This window comes from Martes martes (assembly GCF_963455335.1).
Source record: "Martes martes genome assembly, chromosome: 5".
In the NCBI taxonomy this organism is placed as follows: Eukaryota; Metazoa; Chordata; class Mammalia; order Carnivora; family Mustelidae; genus Martes; species Martes martes.
Window position 1 is genome coordinate 54,498,917 of NC_137892.1, and position 11,032 is coordinate 54,509,948.

Genomic DNA, 11,032 nt, shown 5'->3' on the forward strand with positions numbered 1-11,032 from the left:
GATAATAGTCTTCTAAGAAGAGTATGTCACCATATCCATCATTGGGTAACTCAATTTAATTAGAACTATTTAAATAGATCATTTCTCTGTCAAGTCATTATCTTTATTATTTGGGATTGCCATTTCATGGTCTCCTAAAAGCACTTGTTAGGAAAGAAAGCGAGAAGTTTGGGTCATTTTTCCCAACGTTCTACTACAATAACTTAATAAAATCCTAATATTTCTTTTCCACAATAGGGTTTGCTGCCAGAACACAAGTGTTGTGAAAACCACCACTCAGTCTGAACCAAAATGGGAAAGGAAAAGACTCACATCGACATCATCGTCATTGGGCACGTAGATTTGGGCAAGTGTACCGCTACTGGTCATCTGATCTACAAATGTGTTGGGATCGACAAAAGAACTATCGAAAAATATGAGAAGGAGGCTGCTGAGATGGGAAAGGGCTTCTTCGAGTATGCCTGGGTCTTGGATAAACTGAAAGCTGAACATGAATGTGGTATCACCATTGATATCTCCCTGTGGAAATTTAAGACCAGCAACTATTATGTGACTGTCATTGATGCCCCAGGACACAGAGACTTTATCAAAAACACGATGACAGGCACATCTCAGGCTGACTGTGCTGTCCTCATTGATGCTGCTGCTGTTGGTAAATTTGAAGCAGGTGTCTCCAAGAATGGGCAGACCATTGAGCATGCCCTTCTGGCCTATACACAGGGTATAAAACAATAATTGTTGGTGTCAGCAAAATGGATTCCACTGAGCCACCCTACAGCCAGAAGAGATATGAGGAAATCATTAAGGAAGTCAGCACCTACATTAAGAAAATTGGCTATAACACTGACAAAGTAGCATTTGTCCCAGTTTCTGGTTGGAACGGTGACAACATGCTGGAGCCAAGTGCTAACATGCCTTGGTTCAAGGGATAGAAAGTCACCCATAAAGACAGGAATGCCCGTGGAACCACAGTGCTTGAAGCTCTGGATTGCATTCTGCACCAACTCACCCAACTGACGAGCCCTTGAGTCTGCTTCTCCAGAGGCACGTCTACAAAATTGGTGGGATTGGTTCTGTCCCTATAGGATGAGTGGAGACTCGTGTTCTTAAATCTGACACGGTGGTCACCTTTGCTCCAGTCAATGTTACAACTGAAGTAAAGTCTGTTGAAATGCACCATGAAGCTCTTCCTGGGAACAGTATGGGCTTCAATGTCAAGAACATACCTGTCAAATATGTTCGTCATGGCAGTGTGGCTGCTGACAGCAAAAATGACCCACCCATGGAAGCAGCTGGCTTCACAGCTCAGGTGATTATCCTGAATCATCCAGGCCAGATCAGTGCTGGATATGCACCTGTGCTGGGTTGTCACGTAGCTCACATTGCTTGCATGTTTGCTGAGCTGAAGGAGAAGATAGATTGCTGTTCTGGAAAAAAAGCTGGAAGATGGTCCCAAGTTCTTGAAATCTGTTGATGCTGCCGTTGTTGATATGGTTCCTGGGATGCCTATGTGTGTTGAGAGCTTGTCTGACTATCCTCCTCTGGGCCATTTTGCTGTTCATGACATGAGACAGACAGTTGCTCTGGGTGTCATCAAAGCAGTGGACAAGAAGGCAGCTAGAGCTGGCAAGGTCACCAAGTCTGCCCAGAAAGTTCAGAAGGCTAAATGAATATTATCCCCAATACCTGCCACCCCAGTCTTACTCAGTGGTGGAAGGACGGTCTCAGAACTGTTAGTGTCAGTTGGCCATGTAAGTTTAATAGTAAGACTGGTTAATGATAACAATGCGTCGTAAAACCTTCAGAAAGAAAGGAGAATTGTGGACCATTTGTTTTTGTGTCTGGGTGTGTATGGCAGCTTTAAGTTATTAGCTTTTAAAATCAGTACTTTTTAATGGAAACAGCTTGACCAAAAATCTTTCACAGAATTTTGAGACCCATTAAAACAAAAGGTGAATGAGAAAAAAAAAATCCTAATATCTGAAGGGAGTAGGTTTCAATTCCAGACCTATCTTTATTCTCTGGCCCACATAATGCTGGAGAACTTGTATAATTAACAAAATTATACTGTAACTTCAGCATCCTTAAATATGTTTAAAATTTGCTGTAAGAATTTGTCACTTTTTCATATTTTTTTGACCAAAAGTATATGTATTTATTTCTTTTAGGAACTCTGGAACGCAGAAGCGACTGTTGACACCTGATTTCTCTTTGGCAGATGACCAGATAGAATCAGCATTAACAACGTGCAGAAAATGCCAAACGCGGGGGAAATGACAAATGTGCCAGATGATTTAATATCGAGTAAAGATAAAGGTTAACAGAAACGATCTTTTCCTCTTAGTTTGCAAAATAAGTTAAAAATGCTTTTTGCCTTTGCAAAATACTTTACAAGGCATAGCTTTAAAATGAAAAGAGTGGTTTTTACATATGTTCTGTAAAAGCGCTATTATACACCTGATAGTCACAGAGCAGTTATGCTCAGAATATGTTTACTAGTAAAAGGAGATATTTAAGCCCAACATTTGGGAAAAAAGTAAATAATGAGAATCAGATAACTTCTTCCACTAGCTTGAGCAGTCATAATCAAATCTGGGAGTATTTTAGATATGGGCTCCTGGCCAGTCTTTTTGCTCTTAGTTGTCACCAAAGGGGCTGGGTGGCAGAAGAAAGCAAATGAGCTTGAATGCAACATCATGCTGGTCGGCAGAGCAGACTGGGTATGGCCTCTACAATCATTTTATATTTTTCTCTTTAATGAGAATATCTTAATATCCTTCTTTTAATTTTAAACATAAGAACTAGCCAATGCAGATAACTTGAAAAATGTAGAAAGGCACAAAGGAAAAATGAAAAATTTAAAAACAAAAATCAGGGGCACCTGGATGGCTCAGTGGGTTAAGCCTCTGCCTTCGACTCAGGTCATGATCTCAGGGTCCTGGGATTGAGCCCCGCATCGGGCTTTCTGCTTGGCGGGGAGCCTGCCTCTCTGCCTAGTTGTGATCTCTCTCTCTCTGTCAAATAAAATAAAATCTTTAAAGTAAATAAATAAATAAAAACAAAAATCATCACCAATCTGACTCTCCAAATATAATCCCTGTTAAGATCTGGGTATATTATGACTGTTAAGTTATGACATATATTCTGCTTTTACCTTTCTTGTCAGCTATGTAGTAGTCAGTTTCTCATTTCAGTACCTTTTGACACCATCCCTTAAATGGCTGCATGCTATTCCATAATATGAATATACTACAACTCAGTTAACCAGTCTCCAATAATTAGAGATCTAGACTTTTATTTTTTGCTATTATTGATAATGTTAGCACATTAATTTTTATTATTTGGTATTCCAACTTTTTTCAAATACGGTTACGATGCAAAGGAAGAGTAAGGAAGTATCATCTATCCTATTTTTATGAATAAAAACAGTCATTAGAATAAAGAGTTATAGAAGTTATGAAAAGTTATCTTTTGACAGTTTAGCACTGCTTGATATAATACAGAATTAATCATTAAATTAGTTTACTAAAAAAAACTGGGTATATATATTTTTAGACTCTGAGTTGTGGTTTATACCATGTAATCATAATATTAGAAAAATAAGTGCATTTTTGCAAAGTTTTTAATGTTTAGTATAGCTGTAAAGTTTGTACAGAATCTTCATTAGCAGTTTATTAAATACAAAAACACTGTGGTTGGGCTTTCAATTAAAGTTAAACTGGCAAAAGTTATAAATCCATATCCTCTCCTAACAACAGAAGGAACTAATAGGAACCACATCTTGGAGGCAATTCTTGTATAAAGGCATATATTTTTATTTTATTTTATTTTTTTAAGATTTTATTTACTTATTTGACAGAGAGAGAGATCACAAGCAGGCAGAGAGAGAGGGGAAACAGGCACCCTGCTGAGCAGAGAGCCCACTGCGATGCGGGGCTCCATCCTAGGACGGTGAGATCATGACCTGAGCCTAAGGCAGAGGCTTAACCCACTGAGCCACCCAGGTGCCCCCAAACCATATATTTTTAAATATGATATTGCACTGTTTATTAAAAAGCCTTTGGGAAATTTTGTCCAGGAAAAGGAATAGAGACTGCTCGCCTACACCTACAAATGGTGGCTTGTCATAATGATGTGGTAGAGCTGCATTCTGATGTGGATTTAAGGAATAAGGATAAAACCCAAGTAAATATATTTTGTGACACTGGTGAACTGATTTTAACCATGAAGGGACTGAATTTGTTAACAATTTTTCTTATGAGTTTTATTTTATGTAAAACTATGTCCTGAGCTTTTCTTATCCTCCCAAAAAAACAAGGCTTCTGGCTTTACTATCCAATTTTTATGGACATTAAACTATATGAACTAAATACATGCACACACACAAAGAATTTCTGCAAATCTGTAAAACCAAGTTTCTTTACTATCTTGATGAGTTCCACTGAGGCCAGTTTATAAACTAAACATTATGAGTGGGGATATTCCCATATTAGACTTATGAAATAGGTTAATAATTTCATATGAGATGCTATTGCTCTTCCGGGCAAGTATATTTCATAGCCAATAACACAAAATCAAGAAATGCATCCATACCAAGAACACATTTTGTTGCTGTCTTTTAAGAAAGGAAATATTATTTCTTTTCCCTGGAATTAATTTCTTGACTCATAGCTGTAGTAACTTCCATTTTTCCTTCCCCAGACCTAGTACAAATTCCACACATGTTATGGATCAGAACATAAACCTTTAAAAAAATCTATATAAGCCAGCTGTTTACAAATTTTTTTTGCTCTATTGGTTAGCTGCAAGTGGGTTTTTACATAGACCCAGAAATGCAGAAAGAATTCTCTATAGCCACATCCAGCACAGTGTGTCATACAATATTGTAAAAAAGGTTCGTATTGTTTCCAGATCAGATTCTTTAAAGCAGATGCACATTACGATAATCTGATAATAAATACCCAAACAAAGCTGTACATTGTCACATCTTTGAACACTTTGTGCACATTATGCAAATCATACAAATACATGGTATATGTTGAGATTAACATGACCAGCGGATAATGATGTCAGCAGCACTACAATATTAAGAATATGAGAAAATATTCCTGTTGCATTTATTCTCAATATGAAGATACAGTGTTAGCATCAATTTAAAAATTCTATTTTTAGAATAGAATTTTCTACCAGAATACATCTCCATAGACAATCACTGTTTAAGACACTAAAATACCAGATCAGCTTATATACACACGTATAAACTTATATATACCAAGATAATTATTAAACTTGTTGATTTTGCAAAAAATTTTAAATTATATATTATTATAATATTATAATTGTGATTATAATATAACTATTATAAATTATAATAATTTCTTTGATTATATGCCTGTTCCCAATCTTTCTGCTCTAAACACATAAGTAGATTTGCATGTGATGCATAGTAAAATATTAGCTATAAAATCTGAAACAATTCTTATTCTGATAGTACTGTTGTTTAACACAAAAGTAATGCATTGTTTTTTATCTGTTCGCTGAAAACTACGAAACTATAAGCCCTCTTAGTATATCTTCAGGAAGCAATACTGGCAATTAACAAGAAGTATTCCAAAACTGTAATGACATAATTGGAGGGATTTTTTATGAAAAAAAGTAAGGAACTTAATTTTTATGAAGTAACTCTCTTGGATTCTCATTAAAGCAAAGCTTACATAGATATGAAAAATGTATAAATGTGTAAATGACCATAGCAGCCATGTGGTTTATAACTATCAACCCGGAGTCAGATAACCTGAATATGAGTTCTAGGTGGAGAAGAAGGTAAAGAGAGTTTATGGATGTTGGTTGTCTATGCTCTGCTGTATCCTAAGTGTTTGTGTATCGCATCTCAGTTGATCCTCATGTCTCTATAAGGCAGATATCACGTGTTCCATTTGATAGTTGTGAAAACAGAAGCTCAGTCGCTTCATGCAACTCATTCCTAATGACATTGTTAGGATGGGAAACTGAATTTTTAGGCAAGATCCATCCTTGGTCCATTACAACACTCATTCTCTGGCTCTAACCCTTGAAATTGAACTTTCTTTGCATACTACGTTCCTCATGTGTGGGAGATGAAAAGAAATACTGCATTACCTATCTTCCAAGGTGTTTTAAGAATCAAATGCAATGTGAAACAACTTTGAAAGCTATGTGGAATGCTGCAAACATAAGACTTACCAGAATAAACAGTTAGGTTTTATTAGTGATAAAAGCTACAACCTGTATTCCATCACACTTGCTTCTTTTCTTCTCTTCCCATTTGTTCTTCTAACATGGTCTCCCCTAATTCATTTCTTCCCCTATCAGTGAAAATCCTCTCTGTCAGTTTCGAGTTGCCCAATAAAAGCACTGAACTGAGATGCTAGAATGTACTCTTTCTCTTCCCCTGTTTAGCCTTCATATTCTTCTGGCTGTTGAGTCAAGGGGCTATTTTCAAGTTCCAGAGGCCACCAGAGGCCTTGGCTGTGATCCCCTTTCTCCGTTGTCAAAGCCAACAACAGCATATTGATGCTTCCCACGTCACCTTTCTCTCCTGCCACATTTAGGGACCTGTGTGATAAGATTGGGTCCAGGATAATCTCCCCATCTCAAACCTTAATCACATCTGCAAAATTTCTTTTGCCATGTAAGGTGAAATAGTCACAATTTCCAGTGATTAGGGATGGAGATCTTTGGAGGACCATTCAGCCTGTGACACAGCTTCTAATGATATCATTTAAGCCAAAGAATCAGCCATTCCAAAGACCAGCCCTGTTCCTGAACTTTTTAGCCATTGAGAGGAAAAATCCCATTTTTTGGTCAATGCAGCTTGAGTCAGGTATTTTGCTGCTTGCAACTTAAAAAGCCCTAACTAATACATAATGTGACTGTAACTCTGGCTTTTTTTTTTTTTTTTAATTGTGTGTATTTGTATCCCAAAGAGCTGCTATTTCAAAGCATGCTCTTTGGAGAATGTTGATTTTTTTTTTCCAACTTCCTGATTTTAAAGAAAACTGATTTTCTCAAGGTCCCACCCCTGTTCATTTCAGAATCAACAGTGAATTTCCAGATTCCAGGCTCTCATTACAGTGTTTGTATATATGAAAATTTTCACTTTCATCATGGATGTCTAGCTTCCCATGCAATGGCCAGCCACCTCAACATCTCTTTTGGTGAAGACTTGCAAAGTCCCTCTTTGTGCCCCAGCAAGCTACCGTCTGGATTTTATTTCCAGTTGCAACTTCTGCTTCTCTTTTAGCTAAAGAAAGTCAATTGCCTCCTTGACCGTTGCACTGATTATTCACTCATTTGTTTGTTCTTTTTTTTTTTTTTTTTAAACAAAATTACTTAGCTGGCACTAGTAAACTAAGTTGACATCTCATATTTGTACATGAATTAAATCTTCACATGTTATTGTGACTTTTCTTTTTAAAGAAATGATAGAGGAGCCCCTGGGTGGTTCAGTCAATTAAGCAACTGTCCAACTCCTGATTTTGGCTCAGGTCATGATCTTAGGGTCATGATCAACAGGGAGTCTGCTTTAGAGTCTCCTCCCTCTGCCCCTTACCCCGCTCACATACTCACTCTCTAAAAATAAATAAATAAGTTCTAAAAAGAAAGAAATCTTAGAAATTTTTAGTAACAATATTGTTAGCTTCCTGTAGGCAAACGTCTGTTACTGTTATAGTTCCTGATGACCTGGGCCAAGGTGACCTTGTTCCGTTCTTAGTTGGGAAATGTATCTGTTTTTCCTGGGAAGGATATAAGAATGTACAATGGAAAGGATTTCTAATTTCTGGGACTGAGAACAGCTTAGTCTCACAGCCACTCATGACTTGCTCAAGAGGTGTCTGGGATGTTTTGATCCTGTTGTGAGATATCAGTTTGGATTTAAAAAATAAAGTAATACATTAGCATTAAATAAACAGGACTTTTCAGAGTTAATTGTATATTAAATTTTACACCAACAAATTTCATTTTATATATTTTGTTTATTTTTTGAAAGAGCAGAAGCAAATATGTGCTACCTGGAGTTTTTCTCTCTTCCTAGCCTCTTCTTTTCTCCTCTTACTGCCAACCTAAGTGTATCCTGACACGGGGCTGCCTCCCAGCTTGGCAAACTCAGAATCCCAAAGCCTCCTCATCAAGCTTTCCAATGACCATTGAGGCCTATTTTATGGTAAAGTCTGTGGGGTCCAGATAATCCCATGATGAATGGAGATGGAAGGGTCACTCCCTTTGGATCTCTCCAACAAATTGCTGTGCTTTCCATATCCAAGCCAGAATCCAGTGTCAGAGTATATATATATATTTTTCTTTGTCTACTCAGTGCTGCTGTCTCACTTCCCAAAAACACAGGTCTTTTTTCTTGACATGGAGATGACATGTCCAAGTTATTGCTGATTTCTGAAACTTCGCTTTACCCAATGCTGCTAAATTAAAAAAAATAATAAGGTAAGTGTTGTTTTATTTCCATCTGTTTTCAATTTTGGTAGAGATAAAATTGTGTGTGTGTCTACCTATCTGTCTGTCTGTCTGTCTATCTCCTCATGGTTAATAAGAGATGAAACCCACAATCAAATTGCTGAAGTTTAAATTCTTATCCCCTCACTTGCTGTGTGATTCTAAGCAGGTTACTCACCTTCTATATTCCTCAGTTATGTCAGCTATAAAATGAAAATAATAATAATGCCTTCCACCTGAGTTGATGTAAGATAATACACACAGAGTGCTTGAACCAGCATCTAATTTGCAGTAGTGCTCAAGAGGTATGGTTATTGTTGTTGTTGTTGTTGTTATTTAAGAAGTAAATTCTATGTCTACTGTGAACCAAGGAAGCTAATAAACTCTAGGTAGAAGTAGAGAGAATAATAAGAAGAAAAAGTAGGTATATGTAGGTTACCAGGAAGAAGACAAAAGAAAGAAGGCTAAGAACACTAAATTTTTTTCTCTAACTTCTAAACCACAAGAAGCTGTAACATGTCCTTCCAATAAGGCCCCCATCTTTGGGCTTTCCCACACAAGAAGTCTAGATTCTGTAGTTGGAAAATGCCAAATTGAGGAATTCTCTGGTTAAGAGGGCTTCCGAGGACTAATTTGGTTGCCTCGTTACTATATTTAATATTATTTCTGTGGGAAATACATTACAGATTACAAACAAACCAAACTATAAAAGAACTTTTGAAATGAGACACATAAGTAAATGAGGAAAGCCAATAGAATACATTTTTGTTTGAAGGGGAGAAAGCAATGCAGGTGCCATTTGGATGGTTATGATCTTGTCGCCATCATGCTAGATGTTTTTCGCTGCTTTTTATATAAAAAGGAAATCAACATGAGTTTTTAAATGTTGATTTAATTTCAAACAAGTGTAGAACTAATGTCTTCACTAAACATTTATAAATGAAATCTTTCATTATATTTGTCTTTTTATGGAATAATAAGAACTTCAAAAGAGAATTTTTAAAGTATATAATGAATTTGGCATTATAATGAAATTCAGGAAATAGTTCCAATTTTAAAGACATGAGAAAAGGAGGGAAATTAAGATGATTATTATCAATCATTGCAGAATAAACAACAATAATTCCAAAAGTACAGTTGTAGCCGACAAAAAGTGCTATATGATGTAGATTGTTGTTCTTTGTTTTTTTCAGATTTTTACTTTTAGAAAAATTATAATTTAACTTTTCTTGGTTAACATATCTTTATATGTACATGATAGAGAAATAGTATACTTAACAAAGACTTAATTGAGATACCAAAAGTCAGTCTTTTAAATTATTGACAATTTTATAGAAATAATAATAAAACACTGTGGAATATTAGAGTAGAATATCATTTTAAGCCAGTAGCTCATGAGGAGTCTCAATCAATCATTTTTTATGTTATTGAAATATGTTCATTCATTATATCCCATTGGGTGGATGCAGATGACATGAGATAGAGTGTGTTTCTGTAACAGGAACACTGAATCAACAAACAGTAAGGCCATCATAGCAGAATCCCTTTGCAAAAATGTAATCCCTGTATTACTCTTGAACAAGGTTTCTTCCACTATAGTATCCAGCCCCCAAGATGGCCTTCAATGATACTTGTCTTCCAGTATTTACACCCTTCTGTTAATCCCGCCCATACTGAATGGGGTTGACTCGTGTAGCAAACTGAATATTGTGGAAATGATAGAGTATAACTTCTTTTTTTAAAAAATTAATTTATTTATTTTAATAAACATACAATGTATTTTTATCCCCAGGGTTACTGGTCTGTGAATCGCCAGGTTTACACCTTTCACAGCAATAGAGTATAACTTCTAAGTGTAGGTCATAAACAACATTCAGCTTCATTCTCTTGTATCACTTGCTCTGGGAGAAGTTAGCTGTTATGTTATGAGGTCACTCAAGAAGCGAGATGATGAGACCCTCATGCCAAGGAACTCTTGAGACTTGAAAAACCCTGAGCCATAACCATTTAAATCACTTCTAAAATCTGCTAAGTGTGGGGAGATTTGTTACACAGCAAGAGATAACTAATACACTCAATCTTCAACACCTGAATTATGTTATGTGTTTGGTCATGGTATCTTCCAGCTACTTTTCATACTATTAGTAACATCTGCCAGCTGCAATGATGGTTGCACTTCATAATGTCAGATGTCTTCCACCACTTTCTAATTACCTCTTGACCATCAGCCTCTATTTCCTCAATTTCTTTGAAGGTTTACTCTTTAACATCTAGCCTGTCAGTTTAGGTGAAACCTCTAGAATGACCATTTGCAACATTTGGTCATCAGTATTGGTCAAAATTAGTCTCCTGAACTAAATTAATGGCAGAACTAAACAAACAGAAGTACCATTAAGGAAAAACACAGAATGGCATATGAATGCTCACTGACTGATAGCTTAGAGTAATACCCATCATATATATAGTGGCTTATTTGCTATGAGAAAAAACTGAGTATGTTATATATTTATATTATATTTGTATCAATCATGATAGGTTGGATTTT

General features: G+C 36.2%; 1 pseudogene across 1 annotated transcript; it reads left to right on the plus strand.

Annotated features, from left to right (window-relative positions):
- Window positions 1–291: 291 nt before the first annotated feature.
- Window positions 292–1,670, plus strand: LOC308343723 (elongation factor 1-alpha 1-like; annotated as a pseudogene). Its single transcript has one exon. The product of its transcript is annotated as an elongation factor 1-alpha 1-like (transcript).
- Window positions 1,671–11,032: the final 9,362 nt, after the last annotated feature.